At 43.2% G+C, this 19,676-nt stretch overlaps 1 protein-coding gene across 2 annotated transcripts in view; it reads left to right on the top strand.

Moving 5' to 3' along the window:
• CNN3 (calponin 3) overlaps positions 1–19,676 on the top strand; it is a 31,954-nt gene that overhangs the window by 5,633 nt on the left and 6,645 nt on the right. The gene's annotated exons all lie outside the window — the stretch shown is intronic.

Raw genomic sequence — 19,676 nt, 5'->3', positions numbered from 1 at the left:
TAAAGTTAGGCGGTTACGTGGCCAAACTGGGTCCCCCATTGTTCTTCGCCTCTTCCCGGGTGGCAGACCGCTGAGCATCCCACGCACAGACCTCAGGGACCACCGGAAGAACGGGAGCCGTCCAGAACCCTTCACGGTTGTCGAATACCGGTGCCAATTGCTGCTGCTTCTGCGGGAAGCGGAGACAAAGCCTGAGTGCGCCGCTTTGGGAATATCTGCTGTAGACTTGAGATTTATTTTTATAAAACACTGAGAAGTTTGTAGTACGTTAGACTTCAACGATATCAAGGAAGTCTTTGTGGGTTGCTTTTGTTTCGGGTTTATTTGCTGAGGCGGGCTGTAGTTTGGAGTGATTGGGCTTTGGTAACGCTCGGTTCTGCCACTTTGCCCAGCATAAGAATGCGTTGGGTTTATCTTTAGTACTTTCGGTCTGGGAAAGAGATGAGAGGCGTCCCCCTCCCCAAATCCTCTCCTTCCTTCCTCCCTCCCTGCATTCCAAGCCCATGACATCAGGGGTTTCTGGGGGGAGAGAGCAGCCAATCGGCGCGGAACTGCTCACAGAACGCTCATTGTCTCCTTTCTGCTGTTCTGGCCAAAGCGCCACAAAGGAGGGCTGCTGTGGTTTAATTCCCATTAACCTCCCGGGAGCCGAAGCATGTCAGGATTGCCACCGCACCGTCCTACCGCTTGTAGAATTCACTGGCATTGTCAGAGCTGTAACATCCCAGCGTTGGGGGTGTACGCGCTGTGGAGTGAATTATGTAGAGGCCAAGAAGCGCACCATTGTCACACCCCAAGGGAGAATTGCGGCTCTTCTCACCCCGTTATATAGTCTCCAGATCATATTATAATTCAGTTGTTAATAAGTTCTAAACAATCTCTGAAGCAAGGAGTTGATTTTAGTCTAGGTATCCAGAATTGAAATTTAGATCTTTTACCTTGTCAAGTGTGTTGCCCATTTTAGAAGACGATTTTCTGACCATTTTTGTTTGTAAAGAACAGAAAAGTGAGTGGTTTGTGTATGATTGATTACAAACCCCACCAATTGAAAACTTGCAGAATATTGTTCACTTCTTTCCAAGGTTTGCAAGCGGAGCTTTAGGAATCCTTTCAGAGTACTCAGCATGTCCAAACTGCTGGATGTGATACCCTGGCCTGGCTTGTGCACATTAATTTTAATTTGCCCTTGTGATTCTTGGCTGGCAACCGTTGAGTCTCTACCTTTTGCATTGTAAATGAGGTACTGATAACTTTGGCAGTCCTTTTAGAGACTTACTTTTCTTGGACGTTAATATCCATGTTAATTTCTTCTGGCTGACTAATGAAGCAACTTCTGCCCTTTGCCTGCTTATCATTGAGCAGACTGAAGGAAATGCGTGGACTGAGGCTAGATCATTGTAATTATTATACGTTTTTAAAAATAGCAAAACCTCAGCTTTCAGAACCTTTGGAAAGTTAGTTTTAACTTTAGGTTTATATAACTGTGGGTTTATCCCTTTAAGCATCAAACCATCCTTAATAACCCCTTTCATTTATATGGTTCTTTCATACAGTTCTTTCATAGGAAGTCTTTTTTATATATATATAAATTTATTTATTTATTTTTGGCTGCACTGGGTCTTCGTTGCTGCGCGTGCTTTCTCTAGTTGTGGCGAGCAGGGGCTACTCTTCGTTGCGGTGCGCGGGCTTCTCATTGCGGTGGCTTCTCTTGTTGCGAGCACGGCTCTAGACTCGCGGGCTTCAGTAATTGTGGCTTGCGGGCTCTAGAACGCAGGCTCAGTAGCTGTGGCGCACTGGCTTAGTTGCTCCGCGCATGTGGGATCTTCCCCGACCAGGGCTCGAACCCGTGTCCTCTGCTTTGGCAGGCGGATTCTCAACCACTGCGCCACCAGTGAAGCCCCATAGGAAGTCTTTTGATCTCAGCAGTAGAGCAGACCTCCGAGGATTCCTGGGATTATCCAACATTTACAGATCAGAATGCTGAAGCTCAGAAAGATGGGATTTGCTCAAGATCACAGAAAAATGTTGGAATATTCTAAGAATTTTAATTCTGTGAAATCTTAGTTTAGTGAGGTACTTAGGGATGTTCTGCTACATGTCACTATTGTGCACCCTCCTCCCTGCTATTTTTACTGTTCACCTGTCAGTTCCTGGCATCATGATTATTCATTTAATGCTGTTTTAATCTCTTCTGGGCTTGGAAATCAAATATCCATGTTTGCTAGTCCTTTGTATGAGATACTGCATTTCATTTGAGGGCTCAGAACCACCTGATTGAGTGGGTCTGTGGAACATGATCTTTGTCATTGCTTGGTTTGGACACCTTTTGATTTCTTCCTGCTTTTTCTTTATGTATTGCATAACTGATATGTTGCTTAAATATTAATTTTTTTTCTTAAAACCTCTTTAACAAAGTGGGGGGAGATAGTGTGGAATGGACCTTGGAGTGATGCAGATGTGGGTTCTAATCCCCCTTGTGCCACTTACTGCCTTGGATGATGTTGGGCAAATTATTTGGTATTTCTGTCCTAGTTTCCTAATCAGTAAAATGGGGGAAGCGATAGTTACCACCTCTAAACTCTGCATTGTTGAGATGTATCTGGCTTGCAGTAAGTACTCAATGACTATGTTGTGGCTATCAGTTCTTAGTAATAGAAAACTAGTATTGGTATTATATTTCTTAGACTTGTATGTCACTGCCTCTTTAAGTATTCCATTTCTATTAAAAAAGCCTTTGGTCTTTTTATATTTGAATTGAGGAAGTATTTGATCTTAGATAGTTTTAGTTAGTAAAATTTCAGGGAAAAGTCAGTAAATTTAAGATACTTGTTTGATAAGATAATAATGCCTGGTAGAACATACAAACTTACTTTTTTTTTAATAGGCAAGAAGATGTTTGAAAACAGCCTAAAAAAAGTAGAATCCTTCAGCCTGCGATATAATCAATATGTCTCTAATGACAAGTAAAGGATCATAACTTGCAATCTACAAAGACTATAATGGAGTAGAAGGTCAGGGAATACATAGAAGCTGGTGTAGATAGTTCAGTGAGGGATGGAAACACTCGTAAAGTAGTAAGGTCTTACATGTATCACACAGGTTACGCCAGGCCCTTGACTGCATCTTGGGGACCAAAGGTAAATACCTCTGTGCCTTATAAGCCATGGAAACATGACAGGTCCCAAAAGGAAGCACAGCATTTCCTGACACTTGGCTCTGAACAAGATGTTGGAGTCAGGTACTTTCCTGTAGAGCTGAGGATGCAGTGAAGCATACCCTCACCAATCTTAGAGCACATGCTGCCGGGAGCTTTCTTACAGGTCTCAGGGAACGTGGAGGAAATTAGTTGTGGGGTGGGAGTGGGTGGAGCTGAAATGATCTTACCTGGGCATGTTTCTTAGGAGGAGTCTAACTGAGATACTAAGAAGAATGGAATTGGAATGCACATTCTAACAGTTTCTGCTCCCAGGGAATGTCTGATTTGAGCAAAGTAGCTTCTCACAGAATCTTGGTTTCAAAATGGTATCCCTCAACAGATAAAAACCACTTTGGAAGGCTAATAAGCCTTTTGAAGTCTTTACCAAAATTGTAAGTCATTGAAGAGTAAGTTAAACAATCATATAGTAATAATTAAATAGGACCAAATGTCCCATGAGGCCATGCTGGCCTACCAGCCCAGTGCCACTTGGACAACCGGTATGCTCTGCGGATCAGAGTAACCCCAGGGTGTCTGTGGACTCCTGTTGTAAACTGTATCCGAAGATCGTCTGCCTTGTTTTCTGCTAGAGGAACAGAAGCATGGTAAAAATGTATTGATGGGTTTAGCTTTAGCTTTTTTTTTTTTAACTTTACAGTTCAGAAATAGGTTTTTTAAGATTTTTTTTCATGTGGACCGTTTTTAAAGTCTTTACTGAATTTGTTACAACATTGCTTTTTTAAAAATTAATTTATTTTTGGCTGCGTTGGGTCTTCTCTAGTTGTGGCGAGTGGGGGAGGGAGGCTACTCTTCATTGCAGTGCACGGGCTTCTCATTACAGTGGCTTCTCTTGTTGTGGAGCACCAGCTCTAGGCGTGCAGGCTCAGTAGTTGTAGCTCGTGGGCTGTAGAGCACAGGCTCAGTAGTTGTGGCGCATGGGCTTAGTTGCTCTGCGGCATGTGGGATCTTCTCGGACCAGGGCTTGAACCTGTGTCCCCTGCATTGGCAGGTGGATTCTTAACCACTGCGCCATCAGGTTTTGGTGTTTTGGCTGCAAGGCATTTGGTATCTTAGTTCCCCGACCAGGACCAGGGATCGAAACCTGACCTCCTGCATTGGAAGGTGAAGGAAGTCTTAACCACTGGACCGCCAGGGAAGTCAGTCCCCAGAAATAGGTTTTTAATTCAGAACTTTTTGTTTATTGTTTCTTTCCACCAGCAATAAGATCTCGGTCTTATTCACTGATGAGATATATCAAGATCTATATTTTAGAATATAACTTGGCACATAGTAGATGCCCAATAAATATTCGCTGATTTAATGAATTTACCCATCAGGAATACATTTTACCATCTCTAGAAACTGGAAAGTAACCATATTTGACAAGTCTGTGTAAAGGAATTCTGTGGTGCAAGTGTGATGCTTTTGAAGGACATGGTGATTTTTATAGTTTGCTTTTCTTGAGCAGTTTCTTTTATTAGTTAATATTACACTGAAAACTTATCAGTAAGATAATTCCTTCTTTGTTGCTGAAGTTCTTTCTTAGACTCCCAGATTAGGGAGGAACAGTAGAGGCCCCTTCTGCAAGGCTCTGTCAGATGCATCTCCCAAAAGACCTCCTTCGAAGTGGCCATTTAGCCTGCCAGGGTACTGTGCTCCTCCAGGTAGGGATGTGCCATTGTGGTTTGCCTGCTTTTTTGGTTTGTTTTCCTGTCTTGACCAAAACAGTTAAAGAAATAGACAGTTTGCTGAATTGAGAAGAGGTACCATGCTACCCCTTTAAAAATACTCAGACTTACTTACTCTGGAATAGTAAGTAATGGGGATCATCATCAAGCTCTCTGTCCTGTGGTCTACAGCTTTTTACACTCTTTCCTTTGCCTCTGTTCTTTAAGATTCCAAAAATAAGCTTGACGATGAAGACCTTGCTGCTACCATCATCAAGCAGAGGCATATCCTCTGTTTCCCTATGCCTTTTCCCCTTCCAGGTGGAATCATGAGGTTAGTGTCTTTTCACTTAACAGTATATCAGGAACCACAGTTAATATTATCTGTTACATTAAAAAAAATTTTTAAAAAGAAGAAGCAGCAGCACAATTGGTTTTTCAGCCAATTATGACCATTATATCTAAGAGAGAGAGGAAATGTTTATTTCTCCTCTCAATATGACTAGGTGGTGGAAAGGAGCTTGTTCTTAGAATTTTCTGCAAGTTTCATTTTCTTCTAGGCATTAGCCTTCTATAGCATATACCACGTGCACTGGCTTTCCTTAACTCTGAACTTGTAGCCATGGTGGGCTCTTAGCTATTATTCATATGTACTTGTGCTCAAGTTTTTGTTAAGGGTTTTTTGAGCCTGGGGTTGATCCACACTGTTTGTGGGGCCTGAAGCTTATGTAGTTTAGGGTTTATCATTACAAAAAGTACAAAAGAATTTTGCACGTTTTATAAAAACATGACCATGGGAATCTTTGTGAACTTGAAGATGTCGGGTAGGTCCCCTCTAGGTTCCTCTCAGTGAGAAAGTAGAACCTGGGGGCCTTGGAGACTGACTGGGTTGTAATCTTGGTTCTGCCTCTTACCCTGTGACTTTGGGCCAATAACCTGTCTGTGTCTCATCTGTAAAATGAGGATGTTCTAGTTCCTATCTTTATAGGGCTTTGGGGAGAAATAAGCAAGATAGACAATCCACGTAATGTGTTTCAAATAATGCCTAGAACCAAAAGTACACATTATGTAAATGTTAGCAATTGTTCCATTTTGCTCTGCTGGGTAGGTTCAGTCCCGTGTTCTCCTGATTAGTCTTCTAGATTTTGAGATTATCGCCAGGACTTGGACATTCAGGCACGAATCTGTTTGTATCTGAATGAGGCTTCTGGCAAATAGGGGACTAAGGAGCCAAGCAGTACCTCTCGATTTCACTTCTGTGTCAGGACTGTGATCTGCCCCCAGAGTCGTGATCCAAGCCTCCTACCCCGGCAGCCTGTGATGCATTCCTGCAGTGAAATCCTGGGGTCTCTCTCCCTGTTCTCACTCTGTCCACATTGCCCACAGGGCCACGGACTTCTTTGTAGAGCTAGAGGCCTTGTTTTCTGGGCGTGCCATTACTTGGGTTTTTCTTCCTAAGAAGTCGATTTCTGTTAGACAAGACACATCTTTCATTTCTTGGTTCAGACAGGGCTCGTATTCCTTCATCCACAGTGGACTGATAAACATATTTACCTTGTAGTGTTGTCATTGGAGGCCTCCAGTTTTAAATGGTCTTTGCAAGGATCTACCTAGACCTGTGTGGACCTGAAGGAAGTCCATGAGTAGAGAAGCCTAATTCCTAGCTTTCCCCCGGGTGGTAGGGAGAGGACCTCTTCAACATCTTCCTTCCTCCCAGGACCAGGAAGCTTCAGGGTGTGAGCACGGGCACTGTTGGGCAGGCACATCTGCAGTGGGAAGGCCAGGAATTAGGGATGTGAGTGCAGAGAAAAGAGAAGGCCCTCTGGGCTGGGAAGGACTCTTCTGGGCAAGTCATAAGCTAAGCATTTATGGCCCTTTTCCTCTCTTCCCCCACACATTTTCTAAGGGATCCTAGCTGCTGAGTGGTGGCTAGGCATGCTGGCTATGATATCACTGTTGTTTCTTCTCTCCCCTTCTCAAATGTTTGCACACTAATCTTTCTTCATTATCTCAAGCCTCTCTGGCTGCTTAGCACTGCAGAAGGCCCTACAAATGGATAGAGAGAGTGCTTTATCATTGCAGTTTTCCCTCCTTCCTTTCATTTCACGTGGGAGGAAATAGAGAAAATAATCAATACCATGTGTAGTGAGTCTCTCATCATTCAAACATGTGATTCTACTTTGGATGCAAAAATAGCAACAGCAATCATACTTATAATCGAGTATAGAAATTACACTTATATTAAATAGCATATTTTGAGCTTGTTGGAGTCCTTAGCCCTTAGCAGCTGAGCTGGAACCTTAGGGCTGCTCTTCAGAGTCCACACACAGCCAGATCTCTCCCCCTGAATGGACATGCATTTGTCTCTTCTTTTCCCTTTCCTCAGAGGCCTGGATGTTGAATAACCCCCCATCCCCCAACCTCACCTCGGCCACACACACACACACACACACACACACACACACACACACACACACACACACACACACAGGTGTGGGCTTTGCCAGTCAGGCTTTCGTTCCTAAATTTCTTCCTCTGTGGGCTTCATTTTTCCATTTTCTTTTCCTCCTTTCAGTGACAACTCTGCTATTGACATCCTCTTCTGCAGTCGGTTTTACAGCATTTTCTAAAACATGCGTGCGGTAGGAAGCTACTTTTTATAGGGGCCAGGGGAAGAATTAAAGTCTGAGGCATCTCTGCCAAATCTCTTACTGTGAACTTTTGAACCATGCTGGCAACGCCCTTTGAGACTACAGATTCCGGGGCTGGTTTGAATCAAAGCCGCAGCAAGTTCACGGTGTATCGGTCTGCTACAGTGATGGTGGTGGTGGTTACTTTTGGTTGCACTCTCATTTCTCCATGAGTTGGAAGGACTTTATGTTAAGCCACAGTGTCTAAGGCACCACCCTGTTCCTGGTTCTTGATCCTCTGTCTGCAAGCGGCGTAGTTGCCTGTGCTGTATTCTCTGTGTATAGCTTAGAGTTCCTATCTCAGTTTGGTTAGAGGGGTGGGGTGAGTGGGAGAACGTCCAGTGGTGGAAAAGCCTTAGACTTCGGAGCCAGACCTGGGTCCGAATCCCTGCTGAGCCCATGACCATGGACAGGTCATCTCTGCATGAAGATGATGCATCTACCTTGGGATGCCACCTTCCTTGCCTATGAGAACCTCTTCTCTTTTTTGATCCTTATTTTGTGAATGAAATATTTGTCAGGAAGAATGCAAACCGTACCAAAATACAAAAGTAAAGAAGTGAAAGCATCCTGCATCCCTTACCCCTACCCAACTGCTTGTACAACTTTAAATATCATTTGAACATTTTAGAAAGTGTATTAAGGTATACTATGTGGATTTCCACTACGTATTTATTCATTACTTCCCTACTGGTGGATATTGTCGTAAAACGTACTTGTGTGGAAAAGTGTGTAAGTTTTGACCTAACATTTAAATGTGTTTATAGGTATTACCAACTTGCTGTCTAAACAGTTGTATAGTTCCCACCAAAGGTTCAGAAGAGAAGGAAGATCTCCTCTTGATGTTAAGAACAAATAAAACTATCAAAGCAGCCTTGTCAAAATTCAAGTCACTTGCTTTAGTTCTTTATTTTCAAGTCTTGAGTCAGTGACATTTGTGACCCCTACGCCATCTGTCACCCCCACCAGACTCAAGTGGGAGTTGGCAATGAGATGAGGCCAAAGAATGGGGCGAGGGCAACTCTTACAAATTATATGATGAGATAATTTTTTAAATAGAAAGCTCAGACAGCATCACAATGACCTCTTATCAAAATAGCTATCAAATAGTAGTATCAAGTAAATGGTTTTTATAGTATATTGGATTTGAAAGAGGAAATCTTTCTAGTATCTGGACAGAAGTGGCCAGCAAAGTGTAGATAGAAGGTTAGGGGTGGACATTCATTGAGTTCTTAAGATTTATGTAAATTAAGTCATTGATTCTTCTCAGCAGCTTCTGATGGAAGCGCTATTAATGATCTCTGATTTACTGGTGAGGAAACTGAGGCATGGTGGAGATGGAATTCTAAACAGAGCATTCAGTTTCCAGAGCCCACGCCCCTAACCATTTTAATTTGAGGCCAGAACTCGGGGAATCGGCATCTTTCAGGGGAGGAGGAGAAGGCAGACCAGAGAGGGAAGCTCCAGGTCCTTTAACAAGAAGCCAGAGGGAAGAGAGACGGGAGGGGGCCCCAGGAGTGCTGCAGAGAGGCCAGGAAGAGGAAACAGGCCACTGGACTTGGCCACAGAGAGATCACTGGTGACCTTTTAAGAGATTGTTTTCAGTAGAGCAAATTTCCGGTGGGGGTTAGGAAGGAGTAATAAGTGAGGAAATGGAGAGGTTTGTCTTGAAATAAAAGAGAAACAGGACAGTGTTTGAGGCTGGCAGCAGGTTCAAAGATGTGCTTGTTTCAGACAAGATAGGGGGTAGTCTGTGCCCACTGACGGACCAAATAAAGGAAGGGCTCGATACGCATGGTGGGTGGGAGCAAAGCAGCAAAGAAGCTTCTTCGCCATGAAAAGTTGGGAAAGGAAAAGGAAAAGGAACAGGAAGACAGAACTGATGTGGATAAGACATCCCCTTTTCTGTTGCAAGTGCTGTGTTCCTCTTCTCATGGAACCACTGATGTATGATGGTGTATGCAGCCAGGGGTAGGATGAGAGGGTCCAGGCCAAGGCCTGCTCGTGGAATACACTGTTGATTCAGTTGCTTCTCTCTGCTGAGTCCTGCTGGGGCCCCTTTGCAGCCTGGGTACTGCTGTCTCCTCAGTCCCTCGGCCCTTGACCTGGAAAGGATGCGAAGCTGGGCTTATTTTGTTCTTTGTGCTTGGGTGTCCCCTAGCAAGCCTTCATGACATCATATCCAGGGGACCTTGGTGTTGCGGTGCAGCACCCTGATGGAGGGTGCAATGCTTCCAGAGACACTCACTTTCTCCCCACATTTCTGTGCTCTCAGATGACATTACAATCAGGTAAAATGTGGAGTTAGTTTTTACTGTTGAGATGTGGAGAGTAGCATGTGACCTCACTGAAATTTCACACCCTCTAGCTTTCATTGGGGAGAAAACAGCAGTGATATCTAGCACAGTTAATACCTCTGTAAAACTCCATTGAAATCTCTCTAGCCAGCATCTATCCTACATTTAAAAGGAGGTGTTTCAATTCTGTTCTTCACTGGTTGGATAAAGCCATCTCTCCTATGGGCCGACTCAGCTGTAGTAAGCAGAAGAGGGTCCCCAAGAGGAGCTCCAGATGTACTGAAAGCTGACTGAGATGCTGGGGTCTGTTCTTCCTTTGGCCCCCTTTCCACCCTCGTCTCATCAGTAGTTCAGAGTCAGGGGGCAATGTGTGTTTTGACTCTGTTCTGGGGTAGACAGCTGGGAGCACTTGGATGAATGTGGTCAGTGGTCTGGGAGCGGAAAGGGTTTCCCAGCTCCAGAGAGATGAGTTTACGGTTGACACTTGGGACAGTGGGGGTGGATTTCATGCCTTCTTCCTCAGGTCATAATGGACTCCGAGACTCATCCTATGAAGCAGACTTGCCAAGTAATCGCTGAGGAATGAATAGACATTCCCAAGCTACTGCCATGATTTTCCTTGTAATTATGGAAAAAGAAAGGAAGATTTTTCAGTGCTATTCACATGCCCAACTCAGATTATTTAGGAGGCATCTAGAGTCCTGCTGAGGAGACAAGTGTTGAAAACCTGGATAGCAGCAAAAAATCTGGTGGATACCTGCAAATACTGTGATGAGTGAGGTGTAGACCCTTAAATATTCTAGAGGTGAGGCAAAGCAAACAAAAACTTGAAGAGCATCTCTGTTTTCCTTTATCTCTGGGGGCTTTCATTAAGATCCCCTTTCTGCAAGATCTCTACAGTGACATAAAACTCAAGACCCAGCCGGCCTCCTTCCCGAGTGAGAGGATGTCCTCCAGCAAGCTTTCTCATGGGTCTCCTTCCCACCATTGCTGCATTGGCACACGTGCTCTCTCCTCTCCTGTCTGCCTCTCTGGTCGGCTCCCTAGGATTTCTGCGTTTTTATCCGTGGTCTGCCCTATGTGTGGCATTCAGAATTTCTGTGTGACTTCCATCTAAGTAGTTAGATGGTACTAAGCTGTTTCTCCTGCCCCCAAAGTCCCTTCTAGGCCATATGTAGCCATTCCTGGCTGACCAGTCTCTCATGATAGGCTGCGTATGATTCTCCTAATCTTTTCTGCACCCAGTTTGCTCCTTCTCAAAACTGATGCCAGTTTGTAAATGTCCCCTTTTAGAGTGTGGCCCACAGAATTGACTACTAGGTTGCAGTGGGATTATTAACTAGCTCCTTTGTTTGACTACAAAGCACTAACTCATTCTGTTTTGATCAATGCCATCACCTGGTGAGGTGGTTCGAAGGAGGATTCCAATCCTTGCTTTGGCAAGTTGATTTTCTGAGTCTAGAGGTGACTAATTGCCTAAGATTTTATAGTTCACATCCTCCTCTCACACCTGTTTCATTTAAATAATTCTTTCCTTGATTACCTCATGAGGCTGTTTCCATCAAACAAATAAGATGAGCAATAGTATTTTATAAATAATTGTAGACCTGTGCAGACCAAGATAGCATTCGCTTTTTTAGGCTCACTGAGTAAGCATTACTAGTTAGTTCTAGAACGTTGGACAGGATCTTACATGTGTCTTGAAGAATTTGTTTTATTAAGCTAGGATCTTTCTGAATCTTGTTTCTTTTTAACTATTCCCAATTTATTTTTTATAAGTTTATTAAGTATGCCCGATAGTTTCAAATTGTTAGCTACCAGAACAGAAGAGCACAGATCTAAATCTAAGCCTCCGGGTACACATCCCTAGGAGCTCCTCCCACCTTGACGTAGATCAGCACAGTGGGCATGGTTGTTCCTTCTGACCAGGCCCTACTTCTAGGGTTACGAAACTGGACTTCAGGAGTGCCATAGACATAAGGGACTTTTATCAGAAAGTAAAACAGATATGTCCCTAGTGATCCATCTAAGATGAGATCTAGGAGATGTGACGCCCATAAAAACCAAGCATTCAAATGCAGATGCCTTTCCGTAACAAGAGAGATCTTTAGATCTGTGGCATTTCCCTAGTCTGGTAATACTATCGGTAAATAAAAAATCATTTACTGAGTACCCGCTATGGGTCAGGCATGGGCTCTAGGGGTAGAAAGATGAATGAAGCCTGTTTTGCCCTCAAGAAGACATAGGCAGGTGTTCTTGGATATGCCTCACATACCTACCCGGGCTCCTGGTGATGACTACCCTGCCCCCCCCACCCCGAGTGCACACCCTCTCTCTGTAGTCCACTCGAATGTGACAGCCAGGTTCTTCAGCCTGTAGTGGAGACACCCTTGGCTTCGGGTGGGAGTGGGGAGGAGTGGGCCCCTCTCTAGGTTCCTGTTACTACTGTTTGCCAAGATTTCTCACATTGTGAGCTATTCAATGTGCACATCTTTATTAATCATTATTTCTGAGTCTAGATTTTTCTGGGAATCCAGCCTCTATGATTACTTCCTCATTGTTTAAGTTTCAACTTTCAAAATCCAACTTTAACTATGTATGTTCTAAGCTTTGTAGTCTGATGGTCATTTTCTAGATAGAGAAGACAAAGTTGACCTATTGTTTCTGCATTTTTCCTACCGTTTGTTACAGTATTTGCTTTAGACACTGGACCAACTCCTCTTACGTTATTTTAACATCTTTCATTTCTTGTTAGTTTCACAATATTCATACATTGAGTCATAGTATCGTTGTATTTATTTGACTATACATGTTTGGAGGGAAAAATTTGCTGATACCTTGATCTGAAGATGTGGCCGTACCTCTCAGAGAAGGGCCAACATTTAAAATGCCCTTAGACGTCACTCTGGTTTACCCCAGGCAGATGTGATTTTCTCTAGTTTTGGAATATATAGTCATTTCCTCTCAAATATTTAGTAAGTTCATGCCATAGAATGAGTCTCAGATTCTATAGTGAACTTGAAGAAGGCACGCAATCTACCTTGACATCAATGTAAAGTGATTTCTCTAGAATTCCTACCCCCTACTCCCCATAAAATACAAACCCACTTTTAATTTTTTTAATTAAAATTTTTTTTTCCAGTTTAAAGAAAAAATATATATTAAAAATACAATTGCTCTCTGATCCCATTCTTTCTTCCCTGTAGAAACTGCTGTCTTACATTTGGTATTTACTTTTCCCACAGGATCTGATTTTAATCCAGTGTTTAAAGTTGATGATAGTAGACTGAACATTTGTACTAGCTACTTCTTTTTTTTCTTTAATTTTATACTTTTTATTATTATTTATTTTAAAAGTTAAAAAAATTTTATACAGTTTTTAAATGTTCCTTTCCATTTACAGTTTTTACAAAATATTGGCTGTATTCCCCATGTTGTACAATACATCCTTGAGCCTATCTTACACCCAGTAGTTTGTACCTCCCAACCCCTAACTTGCCTCCCCCCCCCCATAACTACTAGTTCTCTTTGTCTGTGAGTCTGCTTCTTTTTTGACAAACTTACTTAAAAAAAAAAGTTACTTCATCTCTTTCACCAGCAGTAATCTGGAAGAGAATGAGAATTTGGGATGCAAACACAGGCAGGAAGGAGAGTGGAGATGTGTGGTGATGGGAACGGACAGTGGGGATGGGCAGTATCTGAGGTGAGCCTGTCTGTGGTGGAATGCTTTTTGAATTGTAGACAGTAAAGGGAACAGGTTGCGGTGGGGTTTGGTTCATACCAGTTCTGTACTCAAGCTGATATAAATGGCGAGTGTTAATTCTGAGGTGTGTCAGGCACTGAGATGGGCTTCCTCCTCACAATGGCCCTGGAAGGAAGGAGACAACTTGCAAGAAATGAGGTCACCAGGGTTAAGTTACTTACTTATGTCACTCTGGAACTGGGAACACAGTTTTTGGAAGTTTTTGAAATTTGACTTCAAAGCATGTGATCTTTGGTTTGTTGTATCCCCAACGTGAATACTTAAAACTTTGCAAAGGTATTTTACATGTTTGGAGGATCTGTTGGGGGAAGGGTTTAAGGTAGGTCAACCCTGTTAAAGCCTGTTCATTCTCTTGCATGAGATATCAACAAGGACAAGTGATAAAGCAAAGGAAGGGAAGCGGCATCTTGATATTTCAGATGGAAATTTACCATTCGTTTCTTGTTTGAGTCTGTTGTGGACCCAGTCTTTCTAGTCTCCCCTTATTTTAAATACCCTACTTTATTCTTTTTTTGACAGATAACACACCTTATTTAATATTTGTCTCTTTCCACTAGAATGTCAGCTTTTAGGACAGAGACTTTGCCTTTGAACCATGCTTGTTACAAAGTGGCCATTTGAATGAAGGACAAAAGGAAGGAGTAATGCAGAAAGAAGTTGAAGGAAGAAACCAAGACACACAAGGATCACTTGAAAGAGAGGGAAGCTGACACTGAATATGATTTTACTCAGAGAGTTTGGGGTAATGCTGGATTATTCTGGTGGCTCAGAATGGCATCTAGTGAGAGTTCAGGCACGACTGACATTTGGGGGACACTCTTGTAACCACCAGAGACAGTAACCTGTCTGTCTGCTTCAGGTTTTAACGACTGCTGGGATAAAAAATGTATCGTGGGAAGGAATATAGAGGGAAGACATGTCTTAATTCTTTAGCAGACTCTGCAATATCCTGGGTGTAAGCCAGCTGTCAGACAGTTCTCGTACATATGTGATCATCACTCAGCCTCATGCCAGGTACAGCCCCCTCTTTCTACTAAATCGCGTCTTGGCCAAACGCTCCATAGAACAGTGTGGAACAGCACACTGGGTCAGTCTGTGGAGATGTTTTTGAAGCTCGGTTTCCCTCATTACTCAGTATCCCCTCTTAGGGATTCTGCGAGGGAAGCTTCTCAGACCTCAGCGCCAGGCAGGGCTGGGCAATTCTTAACAGCCAGAAGGAGCGGGCTTTTATCTAATCTAGTGTCTCCCTTTACTGCTAGGAAGTTTAGGCCCTCAGGGCTTGTGTTGTTGAAGGGGATCTTTTTCTAGTGCTGTTTTGTACAGGATTCACTGTAAGACATGTGCATGTGGTCTGGAAGAAGACTTGGCAGACGGGAAGGAGCTTACTTCTGGGGAGGTGGGAAAGGGAGTAGGATTTGGAGGAGGGGTGAAGAGGGACCTGTGCTTTTTTGCTCTGTCTAGTGTTTCGCAACTTTGTTTTCCACATCTCTTTCCCAAAGAGCCTTTTTTTAGACGTTTTTCCTAATTGCCTCCCGACCTCCACCAAATTTAAAACAAAGGAACAGAGTTTGTTGGGGAGGGTCACAAATTATTGTAATATCTAAGGTGGTCTTCACTCCCTTGGGGGTCAGTATCGCCCCCACTGAGAACACGTGCTCTACATACTTATACCTGTTTAATCTTTTAAAAACAAGTGCTCTGGGACTTCCCTGGTGGCACAGTGGTTGAGAGTCCACCTGCCAATGCAGGGGACACGGGTTCGAGCCCTGGTCCAGGAAGACCCCACATGCTGCAGAGCAACTGAGCCCGTGTGCCACAACTACTGAGCCTGCGCTCTAGAGCCCATGAGCCACAGCTGCTGAAGCCCACGTGCCACAACTACTGAAGCCCACGTGCCTAAAGCCCGTGCTCCGCAATGAGAAGCCACCGCAGTGAGAAGCCCGCGCGCCGCAACAAAGAGTAGCCCCCGCTCGCTGCAACTAGAGAAAGCCCACGTGCAGCAACGAAGAGCCAACGCAGCCAAAAATAAATAAAATAAATAAATTTATTTTTTAAAAAAGAGGTCCTCAACAGGTGGCCTAAAAAAATAAATAAAAATAAACAAGTGCTATTTTAGAAATCCAGAAGAAAGGCCTTTGTACTGGAGGGTGACTCCAGACTGGTGCTCTTAGCTGCTCTGAGGAGAATGCAGGGACGAGCAGAGGCTGCAGCCCCTCTGGGCATGGGCCCTGGGCTCAGAAGCACTGGATGGCAGGAGATGGTCAATCCCATCAGATGCCCTAGAGGCTTTTTTCTTAGTCTTCATTTCTTTGCTTTTTTATTGTATTGGGGGGGGAGGCGTTTGGTGAGCTTTAGCGAAAAGCCTCTAGCAGGTGTTCTCAGCGACCATACAAAAATCATTTGCAAGTGTGTCTTGATGTGAGAAGAGTTGGGAGGCCCCGCTGCAGAGAATTCGTGGGTGATTAGGCAAGGAGGCAGGGCCATGTGAGGAAGAAGGGGCTGCTGTGGACTTGAACGCATCAGGCAGAAATTCTGAAATCCACTTAGGAGGGTCAAATAAAATAAATCTTAAAGAATAGTAAAGAAGTGAATGTTTATAAACAACTTGGAGGAGTGATTTTTAAACAGACTGGAGTGAAATTTCCATGCGGTGTTAATGAGATAAGATTAAGTAATTTTTGAAGCTAACTTTCTTGTTCTGAGGAGGAAATACCTGCATTTACTTCCTGCCTGATGTTCAGTAATTAAGGCTTTTTAGATGAAAATAGTAAATAAAGTTTATTGGCCAAAGCTTACATTTATTTTTAATTGCTCTCAGTCCCTTGATTTTAAAAGATGTGTATAACAAACAATTTAAAAATAACCTGTGTAGTTAAAGAATATAATTATGTTAGCTTGGGTTGTATTCTAGTATACATCTAAAGGAAACTTATGATTTCTGTATCCTATGGAGCAGAGCTGCAGGCCAGAAGCCAAGAGACAACTTGAAATAGATTTTTTTCCCTAGATGATTTTGAAGAATTTTTTTCTTTTTTAATTTTGAACTTAAAAAAAAAAAAAAAAAAGGACGGGCTTCCCGGGTGGCGCAGTGGTTGAGAGTCCGCCTGCCGATGCAGGGGACACGGGTTCGTGCCCTGGTCCGGGAAGATCCCACATGCCGTGGGGCGGCTAGGCCCGTGAGCCATGGCCGCTGAGCCTGCGCGTCCGGAGCCTGTGCTCCGCAACGGGAGAGGCCACAACAGTGAGAGGCCCGCGTACCGAAAAAAACAAATAAATAAATAAATTTTAAAAAAAGGACACATTCCTAAATCTTGAATTCTATTTAGCTGACGTGACTTCAGAAAACTCACTTATTAGCAGTATTTGGGTAGAAAAATCCTTGCTGCTCCTTCACTTAAAGGAAAACTCTAAGTCAAAACCAATACGATGTGGAAGCATACCTAGTTTTCATTTTTAGTTTACCACCTGGTCTCTTGGCTTTGCATGTACGTGCTTAAGAATTTTTTCTGTGCATGTGCTATTACATTAAGTCTCAGAGACGGAGTCAGTGAGCCACCCAGAGCCCCACGTTTAACTAGTCAGAGTCAGGGTTTGAACCTGGGTTCATCTGAGTCCAGCCCTTGATTTTTCTTTCATCATTCCCTTGATTAGAACAGTGAACAGAGAAGATGAAAATTCTCCCTGGCGTTCCTACTTGGATATTTCATGTTAGATCTGTAATCACTCCGTGGTTTGGGGCACGGCACCGAACCTGTCAGAAACATTTTGAACAAAGGAAACATAAATACGCTTTTATGCTTTTTTGGTTGAATAAAAATAAATAAAAATAATAAAAATAAAAAAATAAAAATGGTTGAGAATTACCACCACCACTAACCAACACCCCTCCAAGAAAGACAAAACTCCTCCAACATAACTTCCAACTCAACATTTGAAAAAATGAAGAGAAAGAATTTCTTTACAATTTCTGCTGATTGACCAAGTTATTTAACACACAGCTTAGAATGGGAGGAGACCTAGTACCCTTATTCAGCCAGCCTTCCTGTCGTACAGACAGGAACAGGTTCGGAAGTGAGACGAATGAACCGGTGTCCCATGGCAAGATGGGGGGAGCCAGGCTCTAGCCAAGGCAGAGCCCCTCCTACCCTAGCATATTGTGTTTCTTTAGATTTATTGAAATGCATCTCCTAGTTGAGAGTGCTTTGCTTTCGAAAAAAATTCAACTCACTCTTAGATATTGCTTTTCATAGCTGATGCTTAAGGAGTACTACTTCCTACTTTTCTTCCTTGCCTGTGCCTTTCTGTTTCCCCCTACCCCCACATTCATATAGAGAGAATTTCTTTTTCTAGCCACCTAGAACAAGACTCCAGTGTGAAAATATAGCCGTCTTAAAATTTTTCTAATGTATCATTTATCCGTTTTCTAAAGGTGCCGTATGTAAGTGGATGCATTTGATGTGTTGAGGAGGTACATTATCCAGGACTGTTGTCTGGGATGTAATAGGAACGATGGCTCCCTCCTGTGCACCAGAGGCTGTGAGTCCCTGTGGCAGAAGCTTCGCGCATCACTACCTCCTCCTTCCCTGTCCACACATCCAGATGCCAGTGTAACTCAGACTGGCAGGAAGTCAGAATAGATGTGCGATTTTTAGGGGTTGGGGGTCCCCGGAGCAGGAAATTAACACATTAACATTTTGCCTGATCTCTCTCATAAACTAACCTCCAAGCCAAAACTTGATCCGGGAAACATTGCACAGTGTTAGTGATCTTAACATGAAAATATAAACGCACTGAATTTCCATTTGTGATGCTGGTTGAGTAAATCTACAGCTTAAATAAATTATCCATTATTCTTCAGAGGTGTAGAGCCATTTCTCTAACTTGGAAAGCAGTGCACACGGTGAGGACTTGCTGTCTCCTTAAATGACACAGCACTTGGTGAAGTCATTTGCCCTCTGGTGAAGCGGAGGCCCCTCCTCCACACTTGGTGGGAGGCAGGGGGAAGGTTTCCTCTGTGACTGGGGTAGACTGGAACTTGGAGGGCCTCTCCATGACGAAAATGTCCTCATGCCATCTCATTTCTTTCGGTAATTAAACCTAATCATGTGTTACAGAAGCAAACATTTCTACTGATTATTTCCATTTCCAGCAACACTGCCACCCTGCAGCTGGCTCCTAAGCTCACCGTGATTACTGTCCCCCTGGGCATTGTCTGTGGCGTGTTGGCACTTTCACCTGTGCTAATGAGAAGAAAAATGACACATAATCTTTCCTTCTTCCCAGGCGTGTTCTTTTCCTTAATAACTCTGATTGATAAGGACTGACCCTGGGACGAGGAATAGCATAAGAACTTGAGCGTGTGATCTTTAACAGTACTTAAATTGATTTATTATTTTTTAATTGAGGTTTATGGTCTTATTATGAAGGGATCTTTCAAAACCTGTGTTTAGCAGGTAGTTTTAGCATGTATGATAGTAAAGCATCTGTGTTTGTAATGTTGCCTTTATCGTAGAATTCTGTAAGTAAAGCGTTAACAACTTTTAATTTTATTAAATGTTTGGGTGTTAGATGCAATGCTGGGTAGGTACTAAGGGTCCAAAAGCGAATCAAATGCTTTTCCTTCCTGTGAGGAGTCTAATATGACACAGACTATACATAAGCAGAATTTCAGTATTCTAGTGTAAGTACAGTAATTATTACAAGGAAAGCGTGTGTGTGTGTGTGTGTGTGTGTGTGTGTGTGTGTAGGGTGCAGTGTGTATTTGGCTGAATAGAAGGCATAGAAACACCAGAGCTTTCCAGGCAACAAAACTACTAGACTGGTAGGTATTGCAATACTGTGTAAAATAGTTGGATGTGTCAGAAAGCTGCCAGTCTCACTCCCTCTCACTCTTTTTTGGAATGTGGTAACTGATGGCTTAATCTTTAACGTTTCCTGTGGCTGCTGCCATATTGTAATGCACTATTAGCCCCTGTCACTTCCTGTCATGAATGGGAATCTGTTTTATCTTGATCCATATTTTCTCCCCCTTAGTCCCAGATTCCCTCCATGTGTTGCTCAAAA

This window comes from Stenella coeruleoalba, assembly GCF_951394435.1.
Source record: "Stenella coeruleoalba genome assembly, chromosome: 1".
Classification (NCBI taxonomy): Eukaryota; Metazoa; Chordata; class Mammalia; order Artiodactyla; family Delphinidae; genus Stenella; species Stenella coeruleoalba.
This window is presented reverse-complemented; position numbering and strand designations above follow the sequence as displayed.